This window comes from Chaetodon trifascialis, chromosome 8 (assembly GCF_039877785.1).
Source record: "Chaetodon trifascialis isolate fChaTrf1 chromosome 8, fChaTrf1.hap1, whole genome shotgun sequence".
NCBI lineage: Eukaryota > Metazoa > Chordata > Actinopteri > Chaetodontiformes > Chaetodontidae > Chaetodon > Chaetodon trifascialis.
The window spans coordinates 15,084,264-15,105,934 of record NC_092063.1 but is presented as its reverse complement, the minus strand read 5'-3'; the positions used below and the strand labels follow the sequence as shown (position 1 = coordinate 15,105,934).

Here is a 21,671-nt window from a genome sequence, read left to right as displayed (position 1 = left end):
TTCTGTGTGACAGTCTCATTCTCCGCTTTCCGACTGGACGCTCCTCTAAAAATACCAGCTTTGTGAAGCTCGCGCCGGATAGTCTTCACAGAGACGGTGTGAGACAGGTGTCTATTCAGCTCTGTGGTGATTTTTGAGGCGGTATACTCAGGGTGTTCATCGACTATCCTGAGAAGTGTCTGTCTATCCTTTTCGGTGAGCTTTGACTTGCGCCCACTGTTTTTCTTGGCTGATGCTGTTCGTCCATGTTTGACGTACACGGTCATGACCCTGGAGACTGTTCCTCTTGCCACGTTGAAGAGCTGTGCAGTTTTTGTGACAGATGCACCTGACAGTCGTGCAGCAACTATTTGGCATCTTTCAAACTCTGTTAAATCACTCATTTTGCTTTGAACGCTCCTTATAATCTAAGCTGGCAGGCAGGCAGGCAGCAGGCTCAGAGGCTGCTGAAGTGCACTGTGTCTATAAATGGATAAAAAAAAAAAAAAAAAAAGGAGAATAAAAAATACCGTTAATTACCATTTTGACACCATGACTCAACTGTGTACAAAGACAGATGTGATTCAGTATCAGGACTCACACAACCAGTTACAGAGCTAACGTTACCTGAGGCAGGTGTACAGGGGTTGAACAAAATAAACCGCACTCTTTACAATACAGTGCAAAGACCTAGCAGCACCTGACACATAATCACAGAGGCTCGGTTCGCTTTTGTTGACAGTCAAAGATGTTCAACCCACTCCATGATAAGTGTCGATGTTGTGATTTAGGCTAGCCAGGTAGCAAGCTACTAGATTAGCATCCATCAACAAAATACGTATTCAGAATACAGTGCTAGCACTTGAGTTGCATTCAAACACACATGAAACATATGAACGCGTGCATTATTTACATGGTGTTTTACTTACAACTACAATTGTGCACCGTCTTCAGCCTGTCCACCGCTGCTTCATCACCACGCTGTTTACGTTTCACTGCGGGCAGAACCAGTACTTCTGGTCGGAGCTTTTCAGAATAAAAGACTAGTGACTAGTGCTTTACATTACTCAGTGTTTTGCTGTAACAACGCGTTTTTCATAAAACTGAGATAATTAAGCAATAAATAAGCAGGCAAAATGTACAATTCTACATTGTTTATTCTGAGGTAACCAAATCACACCATTATTTTCATTATTGATTAATCACCAATGAGTGACCTATGAAGAGAGAGCTCTGCAACTGCAGTTTATTTTTGAAGCAGTCCACAGCCCCTCTTCATCTGCTGCTGCCTCTGATGGTCATGACACAGACTGAAGGTCAAAGGTCAAAATGTCACAACAAAACAGGAGGATTTCTCAGGGGTTCAAAGTGTGGTCAGAAGGGTGATCCAGTCCAACACAGCAGACTGGCAGCAGAACACAGATGTATTTCTCTTGTTGAAATCAGTGCACAATACATTCTCTACAAACACAGAAAAAATACAGCCTTTTTTGTGAATCTGAATCTGAACAGGTGTACTACAACACATTCACATCTCTGTAAATTCTCTCTCTAAGAAACCCATAAATATATATCAGTACGTGAACCACAGCTGAATGCAGCCAGCATGCAAGTGTCAGCTTATAACACTGCTTAATGCCAGTACAAAGGGATAAACTCACTGCTCGTGTAGCATATGAATGTGCAGTATTGACATTTCTCTCTATTCCCATTATTCTATTTTTCTTTGGGATAAAGTATTATTTGGAGTATTTTAGTTGGTTTCATTGTTTGCACATACTGTATGGGTGGTGCTTCATTTAGAGCTAATGTTATTGTCCATGTGTGTTTTTCCCCTCATCAATAAGCTGGACAAAAACATTTGACAGCTGCACCCAAACACAAAGATATTCAACTGAATTCACTTAAGCTTATAAACACTGAAGCTTATAAAACATCATCCAAAACAATGCAGAAAAGCCTGGAAATGTACCATAGCTGACAGAATACTTTCATATTCCCTGGTCATTTTCAAGCCTTTGAAAAAAATATTTTAACATAAAAACTCACATGAAAACATCCATAACTGAAAAAAATTATGGTTAAACGGAGGCAGCCCATGGCATTATGCAAACAATAATCAGTCTAAATGTCATAGACATAGTGTGAAATATAATTCATCGGACCATATTACTCGTTGTCTTTGGCCTGGGATTTAGGTCTTTTGCCCTCTTCATCAGGGTTTTGTGCGTCGACCAGAGGGTCAGACACTGGTTCACCACTGGCGGCTCCTCCATTCGCCCCAGATTTGGTCTGTCTCATCCTTTTCATCTGTGGCTTGTTCCTGCTGTTCTCCTTTGCTGTCGCAATATCTCCATGTTTGTTATAAACACTCATGACTTTGAGGACGGTTCGACGCGATACACCACATAACTGGGCGGTTTTTCTGATCGACAGACCTCCAACTTGTGCACCAACTATCTGACCTCTCTCAAAGTCTGTTAACTCACTCATGCTGCAGGTGGAGGTGTTGACCTTCTGCACTGAAGCTGCCAGACACGCCCAACTGTCAATCAAGTTCAGTCACGCCTCTATGATTTAACACTGAAGTTGTTTTTCACGTGGTGTTTCCTTTATTTTGTCCACTTCAGCGCAGAGTGTAGATCAGTGGCGACACTGAATCCTCGCTTGTCTAGAAATGGATGAAAAAAGGAGATAAGAAGTACCAGAAATGAACACTTAATAGTATGCAAACGCAGGTGAAATGTATTAAACTGAATTCAGGTTCAGGACTCACGCAGGATGGCAGCTAGCCCTCCCATGACAGGTAAACTACTTCCAGCAGCTTTACAGCTCAGTCCAACATCCCAGCAGCAGCTAACACACATCTAGAGAAACTCATGAGCGTTTGGCCGGTTTTTACTGAGAGTTAAAGGTGCTCAATCCTCTCCATGATGACCGTCGATGCTGTACATTAAGCTAGCCAGGTAAATTAGCAAGATACTAGAGTAGCTTCCATTCCGTTATTCAGAGTAGGTGTTATCATTTAAAAGTCATTTAAAGTCGTACAAAACACTTCAGACTGTGCACAGGTTACGGTGAGCTGAACTTACATGTCGTTTTGTACTGTATGAAATGGTCAGGATGTGTACCGCTACTGCACCATCGACTTATGTTTGTGTTCACGAAGCAGAATAAAACACATCCGGTAGACGTTTTTCAGAATAAAAGCGCCACATATAACCACTGCTCCACAACACTCAATTTTTGATTAAAAATGCATTACGGACAAATGAATACAGAAATTCTACATGAGGAATTGCTAATTCCGAAGAAACCCAATTGCAACAAAAGAGTATCTTTTATTATCCATTACCCTTTGTGGGATGTTGGATATAAGACTGACACTCTGCTGCTGCTGATGGTCATGGGTCATAATGTGCATACATGCCTGGTGGTCCGAACAGTGATCAAAATCACACATCATGTTAAGCTGCCATGGCTTGAGGTCCAGCAGTATTCAAATCATTTACTTAATTATTATTAGCTGACACAAATTTCACCCTTTAAGAGTATTATTATATGTAGTATAGCCTATTGCTATTGAGGGATTAACAAGCAATCAGCACTTTAATGCTGTGGCTTGTTGAGGTTGAACTGAGGTTTACTTTTTTTTATAAAGCGCACTGTACTAATGAGTAGTTTGATCTTTCATATCGCATTATAACTGGTCCAAGAGAGATTTGATTTGAAATGACAGATAAACTTGAAATTCGAATCTATACATTAACTAAAAGTACTGATCTCAGATATCATGAGTATCATGAGTGAATGATGTAATAACAGCTGTGTTAGAGGATCGTAATATCCATAGTATTTTTAATGAATGAATGTTTCATCATGATTCTTTGACATTCAGGAATATTGTTCCCTCTTGAGGACCACTAGAGGGCAGCAGATACAGTAAAATGATTTAAAAAATATATTTGACATGATATTTTCAGTGTCTGGCTGCATTACTTTCCCATTAACAAGCTAAAAGAAATTGTATACTATTGGTTATCTTGATAGGGACCTTTCTGAGCCCATAAGGAGCCCGTTAGGTTCCCAGACCTCCCTCTGGGAAAGACTAATGAATTAAAAAGAAACAGCTCTGCAACTTGGAAAGCTCTTTGAAGCAGCTTGTAATCACACTGGTGTTCCTCTGCCGCTGCTTCTGGTGGCCATGACCCCAGACTGAAGGTCAAAGGCCCAAACATTCAGACAAAACACGGCTGTACCTCTGAGGGCTGACCCATGCAGAGGGGTCAAAGTTCATACACAACCATCAGGCAAACAGGACAGTTATCCCACACAGTAGCATGAAGAGCAAGAGAGATGATAAAGGGATTAACAATCAAGCTTATTTTCCCCCTTAAAATGCGTATTTATCAGTGAGATGAAATTTGGCCTGCAGCTGGATAAATAGCTCCAACTTAGTTCCTTTGCATTATTTTTTTCTTTTCTCCACAGTCAGCACTTCTTCATCCCTCTTCAGTCTGTTCCATGTTGTCTATCTGAATCCATATCACCACTGTCCTTTACCCCAAATGATTCACACTCTTCAGACACACCCATGAATGGATACATGGAGAGGTGGACTGCAGCCAGCGAGCAGTTGTCAGATTAAAGTCGACTAATGTCAGTAAAGCTCCACAGGGAAACACAGCGCTGTTGGACTGTACTGTAAGTTTCATTGCTTTAGACTATAAAGTGTTTGTGCCAAACATGAAAAAGACATGCAAAAATCCACTGTTCCTTGTTTTTAAATTTGATTTCATCATAATTTTTTACAAAGCCTAGTATATTCATCCATTTTCTATGCCACTTATCCCTTTCGTGGTCGCGGGGGTGGGGATGGTTGTACGCACAACCGTTCACACTCACACCTAGGGGCAATTTAGTATTGTCTGTGGGAGGAAGCCGGAGTGCCCGGAGAGAACCCACACATGCACGGGAAGAACATGCAAACTTCACACAGAAAGGCCCGACCCGGGAATCGAACTGGCGACGGGCACGCGCACTACCTGCTGTGCCACCGTGCAGCCCCCTAGTATATTCATTCAAAAGTTAAAGCCAAAAATCAACCGCAGATACCAGATAATCGACATTTTTGAGGCATCTCAGCTGTAGTTACTGTTCATGGTGATTACTGCATATCTCTGGATGGCCTCCAGCTGTCCTCATGGTGGTTCTCCCTGCTGTGTACAGGTAACTGGAGACATTAGGTGCGTCATGCAGCGTAAAGGTATGTTCAGATTAGAAATGTGAGAGGAAAGTGGAAATATAAGAAAGCTTAACTAACATCCCTTCGATAGCTCAGTTGGTAGAGCGGAGGACTGTAGAGGCACCACTGTTGGAATCCTTAGGTCGCTGGTTCAAATCCGGCTCGAAGGAGACATCTTTTAGGTAGCGCGGTGTGACAAGTGGTAACACTGTCGCAACACTGTCGCCTCACAGCTAGAAAGTCCCGGTTCGATTCCCGCTGGGAGCGTGTCCTCCACCATGCCTTCGGTGCCTGCTGCTCGAGGAAAGGGGTCTTTCTGTGTGGAGTTTGCATGTTCTCCCCGTGTCACCTGGGGGTATCCTCCATAAAACGTACCCCCACTAAAAATGCAAGAAGATCACCGCTCGGCTGGCAGCCCACCGCCCCTGGTCTGCCGCGGAGGAACAACATTCCAGGATGGGTTAAAAGCGGAGAAAGAAGTTCACTTGCATGGCGTGTGCAGTTCCCTGTAACTCTCTGTGTGCTGTGACAAATAAAGGGATTTCTTCTTCTATTTTCTTGTTTTCACACTGGAAATACTCACAGTGATGAGGTTACTCTCTCAAGCAGAGTCTGCAGTCAACTGAAATGAAGAGTCCTTTGAGTCAGACAGACGTTGCTCTTACATATCAAGCTTTATGTCTTATTACAGGAAAAATATGTTTCTGTTTTGTCAGACTTAATTTTTACAATAACCAGACAATCAATTTTACTTGATCTCCAGAAGTATGACCACATTTGAAATGAAGTATGATGACGCTGACACATCCTTCTCTTATAACCCTCGCTGGATGAAGGTCATCTGCTTTAGTGCATGGAAAGATTGCTGCCTTGCTGTTTTGATATTGTCATGGGAATGAGGAACAGGAAGTTTGAGAGTTCAGTGTGTTTTTGGCCTTTCAGTTTGAATAACTTTCACATATCAGTGACTTTGCTGAGATCTGAGGTTTGCAGTCGCTCTGCTCCAAGTGGCTTTCATCCTTCTCTTTTCTTTCACTGATAATGTACTGGAGGCCACGGCTGCAACCATTGTGCTGTTCCACACGTGAACTTTGGTACGTTTTTCCTTATATGGCCATATTACATAAAAGTGAAAGTGTGTCACCTTAAACGTTATCATTTTATTAGCATGGGAGATTAGAAAAACAGGATTAAGGACTATTTGACCGCTGAATGCACATTATCTGTTACTACACACTACTCATCCATTATGTGAGGTAACTTGCTCTTCCTTGTTTCTTTTATGTTATTATTTTTGTGCTGTTAATTTTAGCTTTTTACTGCTTTGAGTCTGCTTGTTCTTTCATGTAAAACTTTTTTTGTGAAGCTCTTATGCTGCTGTCTTGGCCAGGACACCCTTGCAAAAGGGATTGTGAATCTCTGTGGCAATATTCCTGGTTAAACAAAGTAAATAAATAAATAAATAAATTAAATTAAATTAAAAATACATGTATGGAGGAGGTGAGGGGCAAGGACAGGTTGAGAGATGTTGAGGGTGACAAGGAAGATGAAATAGAGAGATGAAGAAATGAACTGTTGTCCAATAAAATGCACATTGTGGTCCCTTTATGGTACACAAGAAAAAAAGTAAAAAGTAGGGAGGATGAATTGAGTACTCAGTAGTCTGATGGTACAGTAGCAGGCTGTGGTTGGGGTGGAAATTGTCTTTTAGTATCCTTTGGGGTCTGTGATGCACCTCACCTCACCAATATCACTGATGTTTGATGGAGGGGTACCAATGATGCTCTGGATGGTTTTAATCACCTGCTGCAGACACTCAGTGATCAGCTCCTGGGTTTTGGTGATGTTGAGCAGCAGGTTGTTCTCTGTGCACTCCTCTGCAGGATTGCTGTTTCCACCTGACATGAATTCTCATCGTTATGTGTAATCTGGTGGTGGTTGCAGTTGTGGGTGTACAGCGCGTCAAAGGCTCTGACAAAGCTTAGTGAAAGAAACATTGGAGCCCCTATCTGTTCTGTGAACAGTATCAGGGTGATAAAGTGGTAAAATAAAACCTTTCATCAGTTGTTTCTATGAGTTATTTTGTGGGTGCAGTGTTGCAGTTGACCCACTTTTTCCTCAAATTATCTTCATCACTCATTTTGTACATTTCTCAAAGTGAGTCTCAATAACTCAGTGCAGGTATAAAGTTGGCTTTTACATCAAGCATTTTAGGTTGGAGTTTTATTATAATCTGATTATATGTTAGATGTACATACATGCTTCACTGTCACACAGCTACAGATATTGTTTCCTGAGCAAAAGGTAAAAGTGTGAAAGTGTGTGTGTGTGTGTGTGTGTGTGTGTGTGTGTGTGTGTGTGTGTGTGTGCATCTGTGTAGCTGTTCTGCTCTGCTTTGTCTGGTTTATTAACAGGGGAAACAACTGAATGACTGTGGTCACATTCGTCTCTTTGCAGAGCCCCTCACCTTCAAACATATATGTGCATATAAACACTTAACATACACACAGGTGTGCGTGCGAACACTCATCCATCATTTTGACAATCAACTGCTGGGCACACACACCTACACACAAAAAAACACACGCACGAGCAGAACCCTGTTGCTAATGTTCCTCCACTTAGCCTGTGTTTTCACAAGACTATAATGGATGAGTCCATTAGAGCTGAAGAGCGGGATCGACTATTTTTCACGCCCTCACTTGGCCAAAAGTGGGCCGACCCTCTCACAATAAGAAGAGCTTTCAACACGGTCGTCACTTTACATGATGAAATATATGGAAACAAGTTCACACACTGTCTGTTTTCCACTCTTTCAGCCTCTCATTCTTTTAGCCATGAAACATCTGTTATCACACATTTGCATTTTAATGTGACAAATGAAAAGAAAATGGGATAAATATGTGGTCTGCATATAATCAAATTTGATAAACAGGCAAATAGAAGCCAAGTTTAAGACATGTTAAAAATGCAGTCCTCTGTAGGAAAACAAATGGATTTCCCACCAGAGACAAATGACATTTCCTGTCAACGTCTGAGTGTTAAGGAGGAGCAGGTATTGACAGTGAGGCAGCGGTCTGAGAAAGTCAGAGAAAGAGTGTGCATGTGTGCACTGGAATGTCTACCTGTAACCTAATCATGTGAGCAGAAATAGGAAACACAAATATGTGCGTGAGCGTGTGCAGGTGAGAGTCTGTATATGTTGAGCTGGTTTTCTTTGGAAGGAGTCAGTGTAATTATGGACAGATGAGATTATTTATCTAGTCGACCTTTCATTAATGGTCTTTCAGGCCTGCTTGAGACACATGGATGGGGGTGTAGGATTAGAAGAAAAGGAAAGAGGCGAACGGGAGGAGGAAAAATGAGCAAGAAGGAGAAAATGATGAGAGAAGAGGAGCATGGAGGAATGTTTGCAGGCTGTTGAGCTTTTTTTCTTTCTTTCCCTCTTTCTTTGTTTCACCTCTTCCTTTTCCCTTTCCCCCCTCCATAATTACTGCAGCTAAGTGGGTTTCAGCTGTTAATGGTTATTGGAGATTAGATATGAGACGGCGCTTGGCTGGCGAGCTGTGTATGTAGACTCAATATTTGGCTTCAGCAGATAAGAGAAAGGCAAAGAGGAAATTGCCAGGAGGGATTGGGGCTGGCCTGTGTGTATGTAAGAGTGGATAATGCTAGCCTATAGGAAACAATGGACAAATTACTTAATTACAAATTAGGGGGAGATTAGACGAAGAAACAGACAGAAACAGATTGACAAACAGAAAAGAAGAGGGAGGGAGGAACTGGAGGAAAAACGCTTGCTGATTTATTGTTTTTTCTGTGTGTGCTCACATGGAAAGTAAGGTTTTAAAGGCGGCTGTGAAGTGTGAAAAGCTCTTCATGGAAATACTGACCACCACCAAGTCAATTGTTTCATCGTGGCAGTTATTCAGAGTCTGTGTCCATTTGTTTTTCTTGCCCTGTAAATGTTGTCCCTCAGAAAAAGAAATGCTTTTTGTTTTCACTGCTTATATTTGTGTTGCTGCATGTTGCGTGTGTCTCTTTGTAACCAAACCCAGTTCATACAAGTACTTAGACTTTTACTCAACTTAAAGTACTACAATGAAAAGATACTCTATTACAAGTGGAAATCCTACCTTCAAATTTTTAGCAAAAGTACTCATTATGCATGTTTATATTATAATATCATATTATTGCATGATTATTATTTGTGTGTTAACATAAAAGTAGCATACCTAACGTTTCAGACGGTCATGGTGGAGCTACGTTTAACTACTTTACATAATGTTGGGAATTTCCATATCTTTGTATGAAAAATATTAAGAATATATTAAATAATATCAGAAAAATGTAAAACTGTACACAATAACAGCCATTGAGTTCTTCATTCACTCTTGCTCTATGCTCAGTTATTCTGTCATACTGTAAATACCATCGCCTGCTGTGTGCTGAGGCTCAGTTCATCCATCAAGTTGGTCAACAAAATTAAAAAAGCAGATGCAAGAAATTAGACGGTAACTCAAAGAGTAACCACGAATCTCTGGATGACAAACTGAAAAACACTCCTAAGTCTTATCAGCTCTCTGCTTGGTATGCTGTGCATCCTCTCTCTGTAGGTGTAGTGGCTTGGAGGAAAACTTGGAGAGAAAAGGTGAGGAGGAGGTGAGGAGTGATGGATAGGACAAAATGAGGGGAGAGAAGAAGAGGACAGACGACTGTACGGATGTGACCTCTCTGAGGGAGAACTAAACTGCTTTTTGCCACTGGAGGAGTCAAAGGTCAGAGTCTGGCCTATAGGGAAATGATCACACACCATGTCCTCATGAATCATCATGGCAGCTTATAACTGAGCATATGTGTGTGCAGTATTCCCATATGCGCTTATTAGTGTGTTTGCTCATGACTTTATGAGTGTGTGTCCAGTTTCTCACTGATGAATGAAAAGCACTTTTCTTTAGAGGTCAGAGGTTAAATTCTTTCACTGGAAACATTTAGACATTGAAACTTCTTTCAGGCCCAGCTGGGGACGCAGAGCAGAGGAGCCTTCTAGCACACCACCCAGCCGAATAAAGTCCTGGACATGAGTAAATCCAGACCAGTTTGTCCACTCAAAGCCTCTCCTCCCCACGCAGGGTGGGACTGCAGGGGCTGATGATCCACTAATCGCCGTGCAGTTCACCAGAATAACTGCCAAGGGACACAGGCTGAATCTTAAAGGTATGCTGTTCCAGAGATGTGAGCAGGATAATGAAAAAGCAGGAAGTCCTGATGGAAAATCAGGAGAGCAGAAAAGGTCACATTAGACACAATGAATTATTCAACAGTGTTTGTTGGGTCTTGTGTTTGACTTGCATTGTAAAGACAAAGAGACAGTTCATGAAGCGTCATCAGACCATCACATATTCTGTTTTTCTTATTTCAGTGATGCAGCTTTAGCCTCTTAGTTACCTGGATACTTTTGATTGTCAGTGATTTGTGACAACAGAAAAACATTTTAAAAAGTCAGTGAAGGTGAAAGTGATTTCACAGACATTTCTCCCGGGGTAAGATGATCTGTTCAACAGTTAATTCAGCAAAGCACACAGAGGTTATGTGCGCTGTACACGTAATCACATCGATTTTTGTTGGCATATGATGTTAATACATAGTCAATTTCATATAAAGACCATTGAAGTTGAGTTGATTCCAGCGTCTGGATCCTCTGCATTTATGTCACCTCAGTTCCAGAGCAACATCTTACGTGAAAAGTTTTTTAAATAAGTTGTATATTTATATATTAGCATGTTGATGAGATGAGATTTGGCTGCTTCGAACAGTGCAGCCAGTTCTCAGTGGAAGTGCACCTGTCCTGCATCTCAGGATGGCTCTTTTTCATGTGAGTGCATACAGTATTAACATGAATATCTCCAGGGGCAAAAACAAATCATACATCTGTTTTTTGCTTGTTTTTTTCAGCAGAGAACTTCGCTCCTCCTGATCCTCAAATATGTGCATGGCAAGGTTAGTGTTACATGCCAGTTCTGTAGACCACCTTCTTTAAGTCTCCACAGACACAGATGACTGTGCTCCGCTCCAACATGTGAAATGTCCTTTAAAGAAGGCTGGAAATAGTTCATGGTGTACCCCCTCTCAAAGAAATCATTAAAGCTTTCCTGCTGGTTCCCTCTTAAAACCTCCTTATCTGAAACTACTGGCGCCTGACACACACCTTATCACACACTCGTATTGTACACACACTTCTTGACGCAGATAAGCTTAATTGTTTTCAGGTTAAATGGGTTTCAGCCAAAAACATATTTTCAAAAGGACGAGATAGACAGGTGTGTTTCCCCCTGCAAGAAGACTATATTTCCTGTCCTCTTGCATTTGGGACAGCAGAGCCTCTGCATGACGCAAGATAAAACAAACAAACAAACAAACAAACAAACAAACAAACAAACAGAAATGTTCTTAATTATGTTTTTTTTTAAGCGATCATGGTGTATAGAAAAATTTTCCAAATTAAACTTTATAACTGAGATTCCTTATTTGTGGATTATTCCTAATTTAAAGCTATATGTTCATTTTCTGCATCCCAGTCATCCAAGATGCATGTTTACACCAGATTTAACATGCATCTTAGATATTTTTGTAGCCAAAATGTGGAAAACCTATAGAGTGGAAACTCTTTTAGGTGGCATTTGATGCACAGCTGTATCCCAGCAGTGCTTACACTGGTCAGGCTGATGTTTCCATGCAAAGGCCGGAGTCTCTGTGGAATGTCAGGCTGATGCACCGTCTGATTCCCTAATCCTACAATGAAGGCCCTCTTTGTTCCTGAATATTCATATCATCTCCATCAGCCTGCCAGCACACACACACACACTCACACACACACACGCACGCACACACACACTCACACCATACGAGTAGTCACCTAAGAGAAGATAACAGCAGGTCAATCACTTTGATGGCTGCCAGGTCACTCTGGAGGGGTGGGGGTTACTCACTTGTGATGAAAGAGAGACAGGAAAGGGATTATTAACAAGCAAGAGGAAAAAAAAACAGACAAGTCTTCAGAGTTATGAATGGCAAAAGAGAAAAAGTAGAAAGGTCCAGATATCATCATATTACATGTTTGGCTTTAATAAACTTATCATGTCAGTCATCCACAGTCTGACTGGCCTCATTAGTCATTTTTCCCGCTCACCTGTATCTCACACACTCCTCAAACTTCCCCCAAAGCCACACCTCATCAGCATGCTGCGTCTGTGTGATTTCTGGAAACCTGTATATACACCTCGCTAAAAAAAAAAAACACTTACTCATGCCCCTCTGCCCCTCTGCTGAGCGTTGGCTGCACCTCGTTCTAATCATGTTAATCAGCCTTGACTGAACAGTTCAAACATGATAGAAAGAAGTGCTTCTAAAGTTGAGTCTTCCCCTCTTCAATCCCAGGCTGCTCATCACTCTTAATCCTTTTAACCCCTCTTTCACCTCAGAGTCAAGACACGAACAGTAAAATATCACACGGCACCACATTTCACAGCACAACACGGGGTTCAGCTCTCTGATGAGCTTAGTGCTGTCAGCATCTCGCCTGTTAAACTGTCCAGTTAGCCCAGTTTGTTCTGCAGATGGCCTAAAACAATATTTCAACAAATGAACTTGTGGTTTTCTTTGCTACAGATAATAAACACTGAAATGTAAAGGGTGTAAATAAGATGGTTACTTTTTTTTCCCCACTAGTGTTGCCATAGTATAATTTTTTCCAACCTGTCGATTACTGATTACCTCTAATCAGAGAATTGACGAGAATTCTTAAAGATACAATCTGATTGTCTGTTGCTGTTTTGATAATTTTCAGCAAAATATCAGTAAATCAGTCTTCTGCTAATCTGCTTCAAGAATTAAAGGGATTTGGCAAATAAAGTTAAGACTCTTCTAACAACACACGCACACAAGCACGCACGCATGCACGCATGCACGCATGCACGCATGCACACAGATGTCAGGTTTTCATCACTTTTGGGAACACTACATAGACTTGCATTCATTTCCTGGAGACCTACCCTAACCATAACCCAAGTCTTTGCCCTAAAATTTAATGATGGGGACCTGCATTTTGTCCCCGCAATGTGGCTGTGTAAACAGATTTATGTCCTCACCATGTGAGAAATACACACGCACACACAAAGACAGATTTATGTGTTGGCACAATAGTCATGGAAAATGACTGTTGGTACTGCCTTCTCTCCTATAGTAGATCAACCCTGTCTATTATGAGTATATACTCCTTTCAGTAAATAATGTCTGACAATGTATTAAATCTGATTTGCTTTAATATCTGCTGGTAGCTCTTCAACTCTTTTATGGTTATGTTCAGGCAACAGAAGCCCTTTGTAACTGGATACTGGAAAAGTCTGCAGTGACTGGAAGCACATAACACACTGACATTTAACTGAAACCACAACCTTTCACTTCTTAAACAAACAGCTTTTGTTCTTGAAACTGAATCCTCTGGAGAAAACACACCCGTATGATGTCAATCACACACATTCGCACAAACACATAGGTGTTAACAACAAAGCAGGTATAGTTGTGTTGCTGTGAGGTGTCGCTTCTGCTTCTTTCTCTTTTCTGTCTCCTCCACTAACCCCACAGAAATCATCCTGCACTGATACACACATTCACAAATGCACTTGTCAATCTTTTTTTCTGGCCTTTCAATAAAAACGATACTACAGTCACATCTTACAGGAACAGCAGTCATAAAATGTTTGCATTTTTTCAGTGAAATTTCTTTAAAATCAGCGCCTGCATTTCTCACTCTACTCTGTCCTGATTCTTTCTTGAAAACTCAAATAAAATTGGTGTTGATTATGTTTGCTGTGAATGATGATTTATGCAGTTCAAAGATTCAAAGAGTGTGCTACAGCTCAAGTTTTTGGTGTTTTTGTCACACTCTGCTGAGTTGAGCTCATCCACCGGAAGAGTGTGGCCTTGGCGTGTGTATGCGTTCTGTGTTTTAGCCTCAGCAGGGTGCCACATCCATACATATGTGTATTTTATATTTCTTTGTGTTGCATGCTGTGGACCCCAACTGTCTCATTAACTAAACTTAACCCACAGGAAGGAGTGCTTGACAAAAGGATAAAGAAAATAAAAGCAGAGGGGCTGAAAGGAAGTCACAGAGATGGAAAAAGAATAAAGACAGAGGGTTGGACGAGAGAAAGGGACAGAGAAGCACGGAGTGGAAATAGACTAAGGGGATTAGAGCAACATGTGATTTCCCACATGGTGATATTCATGAATTCACAGTTCGACGTAGCCACAAAATCACATCTCTTACCAATAAGTGATCCTTTGTAGGCAATCAGCGCTTACCTCTGTCCTCTGTCGCCTCTGAACAAAATCTCCTCTCTTCACATGTTGGATATAACATTCTTGTATGTTGTCAAACCTTTGAGGATGACACTTTTAGTCTCTGCTCTTGCATTTAAAATGACACTGATCGGCCTACTGGAGCTCGGAAATGTAACTAATAACAGTGATGTTTTGAAGAAATGTTAACAACTCTAGTTTGGACTTGGTCCAGCCTTGTACTTGTGTCCCATAAGGCAACTGTCTTACACTTTATGTACAGTGCATGGCCACGAAAACAGATATGGAGACAGATGGAGAACAGTAGCAATTCCTGCTCTGAAAAAAGATTAAACTTGTAAATGGATGATTGGCATTTTCAATGCTCAGACCTTTAATGCCACCTTACCATTTGACTTCAAATTCTTCATTTGAGCTGCTGAGGCGGTACATGTGTTACTAAGAAAAACTCCCTCTCTTATTAAGTTATGGTGAAACAAGACTAAGAAACTACAATCACACTAGCAGCTCTGTGAGGCTGTACATAATCACAGTGGTGCTTCGCACTAAACGCTAATGCTAGCATGGAGACATGTCCAGAATAACAATGCTAACATGCTGAATGTTTGCAGGTATAATGTATCACCATCTTCACAGTCTTAGTTGAGGATTAGCATGCTAAGAGTGCCAGTGGCCTTCAGGTTAGCTTGCACATGTTTTTTATGGTGTCATAGAAATTACATGCACCTCCTGCACCTACCTCATACTGTTCATACTGTCTATACTTCATGCCACTCGCACTACTTACATGTATTTATATTTCTTGGATATTATGACTATTTGCACTTCTGGTTAGATGCTAAACTGCATTTTGTTGTCTCTGTGTTGCACTCTAACAATGACCATAAAGTTGAATCTAATCTAACCTAATCTAATCTAATCTAATCTAATCTAATCTAATCTAATCTAATCTAATCTAATCTAATCTAATCTAATCTAATTACTAAACACAAAGTACATCTGAAGTTGATGGTATTTCATCAAAAACCAAAGTATTAGACAACTTAAAATTTTGACCTGGTGGTGGCGCTAGAAAGAAAGTTGGGGTCACAATTCTAACATTTCATTCTGAGATGGACACGAATGCTTGTACCTAATTTCATGGAAATGTGTCCAATAGTTCTTCAGAAATTTCACTCAAAACCACAAATATCCATTTTCATCAAAGATCATTGTCGTATGTGATCCATTACACACACACACACACACACACCCACAAAAGATCTTGATTTACAAAATGACCTTCCTGCAAATGAACTTAATAATCCAGTTTTTACTGATATCAGTGTGACAGTTAAGTTACAGAATATGACACCATAGCGACAGTTTAGAACAAGCTGCATCACATGACAAAATATTTCCATCCAGAGTCGAAAGTACACATATAATAACCTCTGGTTGGTACACACACACACACACACACACACACACACACACACACACACACACACACACACACACACACACACACACACACACACCATCACTTCTTCATTTTCATTTTCTCTGCATCACTCCCTGCTCCTCTTTCTGACATTGTCCAGCTGAGCCATTCATCAGTCACGTTTCTGCTCCAGTGACGTCTGTATTCTCAGTGTTTAGTTGTAAGGTGTCACAGGAGTGTTTGACAAGTTTCTGTACTCTGGTTTCAACATGGCAAAGGTCCATCATCAGGGTCTTTTCTCCTGTAAATTCACTGATGCACTGCAAATGTTGCTGCATCTGGACTTCAGTAACAGATATTCAAGCTTCGTAACAGAGAAGTGAACACAGAAGTGAACAATTTGTCTATCGCTCTCACTTTCAAATCTTTAACACAGGAGCGTCACATCTGTGAACCTGCTGGTGCTCAGAATCTGGAGGCTGCCACAGTAGACGTTTTTAGTATTTACCTGTGATTACTTCACAAATCAAATCAATTACAAAAATATGCTTGGACTATTATAGTTTGACTTGAATGAATGTAAAATTCCTTACTCAACAAGAAACCACTCCACCAACTTAACACATCAAAGTCAGTTTATTGGTATTGTTCATCCAGTAAAAACAGCTGCATAATGCCTTTCTCAGCTTCTGCTTGAACCATACAATCTTTTAAAGGAAAGCGCTTTTGCGAACTCAACAGTTGGCAGATATAAAGAAAGAAGGAGAGAGGAGGAAGAGGTGCGTCAGGGTGGAAGGGTAATGAGGGTTCAACGAGCTGCATGGGTAATAAAAAGACATGGAGGAGAGCAGTGAACAGGTGCTGACCATGTGTACACAGTGTAAAGGCTGAGAAATCACACACACACACACACACACACACACACACACACACACACACACACACACACACACACACACACACACACACACACACACATTGAATCTCTGCCTCTCTGACACACATGCTGTTGGACAAAACACTGCACAGGTCTGCCGGGTCATGTGCACGTCTGTCATTTTGTGTGTGTGTACTGTGTGTGTGTGGACCTCACTCGTGGCGATGCGTGACAGAGTGAGATTGAAGAGGTCCTAAATTCCTGCATTTCTACAGGGACACTTCTCAATTATTTACCTTTCCCTGTGCTTTTATTCTGAAACACACACAAAGACTCTGCCTGACACATGCACACAAGCATGATGCACACACACACACACACACACACACACACACACACACACACACACACACACACACACACACACACACACACACACACACACACACACACACACACTGTCACTTCTTCATTATCATTTTTCTCTGCATCTGATCCAGAAAAGCTCAGGTTTGCAAACATATGTATGCATACGTGAGTGTGTGTGCACACAGGCATGTCTGTGTGTGAGTGTGTGCCTGTAATGGATGGGTCTTCACTTTAGGGTCAGTGAGGATGAATCCCATCTTTAGAGCAAGGGCACTAGGACTCACCACTAAAGCTGCACCCACCATGAACCCACAGGCACACAAACAAATGTAACATGTTTGCGCTGTTGTTGACAGCATTCCTTCGCCCCTGACCACATCTAACCATCACAACTGCACACACACCAAGCCTTTGCCCAAACTTAAACAAAACCTTATTCTAACCTTAAACCAAAACCACGTCTTCACCCTCAAACAGACAAACAAAATATCCTCACATCTAAAACATATCTCAGCCTCAACGTATACGCTCATTAACACACACCATTTCCTCCATTTGCACTTTCACTGAAAAGACTTTATTTTGTGTGTTTGTGTAAGTGTGTGTGCCTCAGAAGCAGTTTAACCAAAATGGGCCTGTCATTGGATATTGATGAAGAGGAACTGGCTTTCATCCCAAAATACAGTGTGTGTCCTTTTGTGCACAAATACATGGTCTGTGTTAACGTGACTGAGTATTTGTGCTGCCCAGAAGCTAATATTGGTCAGGCCATAATATATTATTAATGCACAGAGTGAGTATCAGAGAGCTTTCACAGTCATCATGCCATGGTCAAAAATAAACCGGCCTGGTTTCAGAAGGCATTCAGCTGTGTGTCACTGAGGTGGAAACACTGTGGATCATAGTGCTTGTGAGGGCTGTGTGTTGACCCACTAAATGCATATAAACATTCAAATACCAGACACTCATACAGTGCACTTTTGCTGGGAAAGCCAGAGTGTTTCTGAACTGCTGCATAGGTGCTATCCACTGTCACAGCCTCTGCCTCACCTCTCTCTCTCTTTCTCCCTCCCTCTCTCTCTGGGATCAGGTGTGCAGGTGTTGGGTGGCCAGCTGCTAATCATCTCTGCTTCAAATACCAGGGTTCAACTTCACCAACACTGCCAGATTGTAGATTCAATTACACAGTTAGTTTTATTCCAGCGATCTGAGGCGCTTTGTTTAAGCTCGTGCTAATACTTGTCCCCTGTGGCTGTAGCCTCCTGCCCTACCTGGAACTCTCCTGGAATGAGCGCTCTCCTCCTGCCACTCTCAGTTTATCTGTCTTTCCTGGCTCACTCAGATGCCAACAGCTCAGCCTCTGGTCTCCCTCTGGTGAAGAGACTCTGCTGCCCACAAATCATATCGCACCTGATCCCTGCCTCAGCTTCTACACTTGAATTCACATATTAAGTCCTGCATAAGATCCATTCTTTAAAACCTAACAGGTTGAATATATATTAGTGGCCTTAAAAAGCTCAAGTTTGATCTGAAAAGAAAAAGGCAGGAACCACATGACTGACACATTACACAAGTTTGTTGCGAGCGTCAGCATGCTAACATGCTCACAATGACGATGGTCACACAATTAACGTTTTGATATTCATCACCGTGTTCACCATCTTAATTCAGCATGTTCTCCTTAACAAAATATCCATCTACAAGCATTCATTCATTCTGAACCTTTTATTGGCTCAGCTGATTTAGATTCATTTGTCCTTCTGCAAAGAAAATTGTTTCCACCTTCTGTACAACCTCAGAATATACAAATGCATGCACCAAGCTGCATGGGTCACTTCCCAGTAACATGGCTTGTGATTGGTCAAGGTGGCTGTTTTAAAAAAGAAGCTACAAATTGGTTCACAGGATGTAAATAAAGACAATGATTTGTGAAGAGAGAGAATAATGAATTAAGAACAAGCTCCATATGCTAATATACAGAACCAGTATATCTCATATGTATGAATGACTTCCTTGTATAATCACTGGGTTAACTTCAGTAGTTCTCAGAGGGGAGGGAAGCTTCAGGGCATTTAGTCATTCGCAACTGGACTTTGTCAGTTTGTCTTGGAAGGGGAGGAGGGAAATGCCAGCTGCTGCTGACTTAAAATGAGACTGAAAGTGGACTGAAAGTTTAATTGTGGTGTCTATGTTTTTTTTTTGTTTTTTTTTTTAATAGCTTATTTGGCTGGTTTGTTCACTCTCTCATTACCCATAATGCCCGTGTGCACAGGAACCACAGTATCTTGTTTATTAGCTACATGGGAGGTCTTGGTGATTAGGCTGTACAGAGCAGATGCAGAGTCACTACAGATCAGACCTCTGTTAGGTTTGGCTCATCCAACCCACTTTAAGCCATCAAATGAATGTGGAAGGGATGAGGGTCCAGGGGTGAAAGGGTGAAGATGAAGGGATGGGGTCAATCATCATCTCCATCGTCCATGTCTGTCTCTCTCTCCCTCTGTATTTCTTTGTCCTCTTTTCTGTCTCCCCGTCTTTCTCACAAGAGTCAAGTTGCTGCTAGATTTATTTACCTCTCCCTCCATCTTGATCCAAATGAAAAAGTGCCGTGGGATTTGTTGCACTGTGTTACGTAGAGAGAAAGCCTGGACAATAGAGAGAAATAAAAGAGTGAGTGAACACAGCTGCAGTGTCCATTCTCCAGATCCCGGACTCCCACACACACATACACACACACACACACACACACACACACACACACACACACACACACACACACACACACACACACACACACAGTAAAATGATATGATGTTGAAACTGCACATTTAAACTGACAGATACAGTTATGGTCATGGTGATTGAGCCTGATCGGAGAAATTATTCCCATTAACGTCCTTCACATTGTCGAGAGAAGAGAAAAGAAGAAGAAAACTGAGCTTGGACTGGCCCCTTATATATGTATTTATTGTGTAGATTTGCTATTTTACTTCATTCAGTCTACTTTTATCTGTGCGACCGCAACAGTTACACAACACAATGAATGGTTTTGACGCCAGTTTCCTACGAAAAATTCGGGAACCAATTTTAACCTTCCCACAGCTAACCGTTCAGTCTCCAAACCAAACATTTAGAAACTAAATGTCAAATATGCTGAACATTATTTAAACATTTCAGCTCAAATAAGAAACTCTGCTTTTTGTCTCGGGCTGATTCACATGCTACTCTGAACACACAGCGTGGTGTACTTCAAATATGCACTGGACAAACGCACTTTTTCATATCGTAGATTACAACAGCGGAACTTGGAGCTAAATGGCACATTTCATTTCTTCGAGCCTCTCTTTCAAAGTCAAATGTATGTGCATGCTGACATGTGTGCATATGTGTGCGCATTTGAATGCAGGCACTAATGAATTACACCCGTGAAAGACGGCCGGATTGAAAGCTGGAGCAGAAGAAGTGGAAAATGAGTCCTGAAAGGAAACGTCGGGGACAATGTTGCAACCAGCACACTGAAGGCCTCTCTGCACAAGCTGCCTCATTGTTTCAGTAACCCTAAATCTTGACCAAATCTTTGAAGAGGTTGAAAAACCCACAATTGAACATTTAGTTCTGGGTCCACATCAGAGACCTCATAAAAACAACAGGCCCGTTTGATTCATTCAGGATCTTTCCTGTTTCGGCCTCTTTCATTGCGTACCATTGATCTGCTGCAGCTAATTGACAACACATTCAGAGTTCCTCACGCTCTGTCTGCCTCTGCCTCTGAAGATTTGTTTTGATTAGAGAGGTGCCTCCAGTTGAATGAATGAGTGTTTGAGTGGGCTTGCAGACAGGACACAGGGGACTTTGAATGTGTGAATGTCACTGCGTTAGAGCTGAAAAACTTTTGTTGGTGTTATTTTTAGCCGTTTAAAACACCACCAGTTAATGGAGCCTTTAATCATATTTGACTGGTTGATTTGACAGTAAAAAAGAGCTATAAGACCCCTCAGACGTATGATTACTCCTCCACACAATGTAAGGAAATGGGACTGAAATGCATGCTGGCTCAGATGTACTTAAAAATCCTCTTACTCAGACTCTTAATTAGTTCATTATCAAACTCCATAGAGACTCTGCAAACATTACAAACTGTAATAGATGGGAACTGTAATGTAAGTAAAGTGACACATGTAAAAGAAAAAGTCAACAATATTCGTATGTGGACAGATCTGTTTGTGCATCTCCGTCAACTTAAGCATAAAAGTGCTCTTTGTGCTTTTGTATGCAGCAAGACGCGGTTTGAGAAGACAAAACATGCAAGCAGGCTCAGTCAGGAAAGCTTGCACTTAACAAATTAAAAATAAAAGTAGTCACAATTGTAAAAAGGGCCCCTGTGAATTCGATATTATAAAACTTGATTAAAATGA

General features: G+C 41.3%; 1 non-coding gene across 1 annotated transcript; it reads left to right on the top strand.

The window, feature by feature from the left end:
• The first annotated feature begins 5,305 nt into the window (after positions 1–5,305).
• Positions 5,306–5,394, top strand: trnay-gua (transfer RNA tyrosine (anticodon GUA)). The gene is given in 2 exon segments: positions 5,306–5,342; positions 5,359–5,394. It is a non-coding gene; the product is annotated as a tRNA-Tyr (tRNA).
• Positions 5,395–21,671: the final 16,277 nt, after the last annotated feature.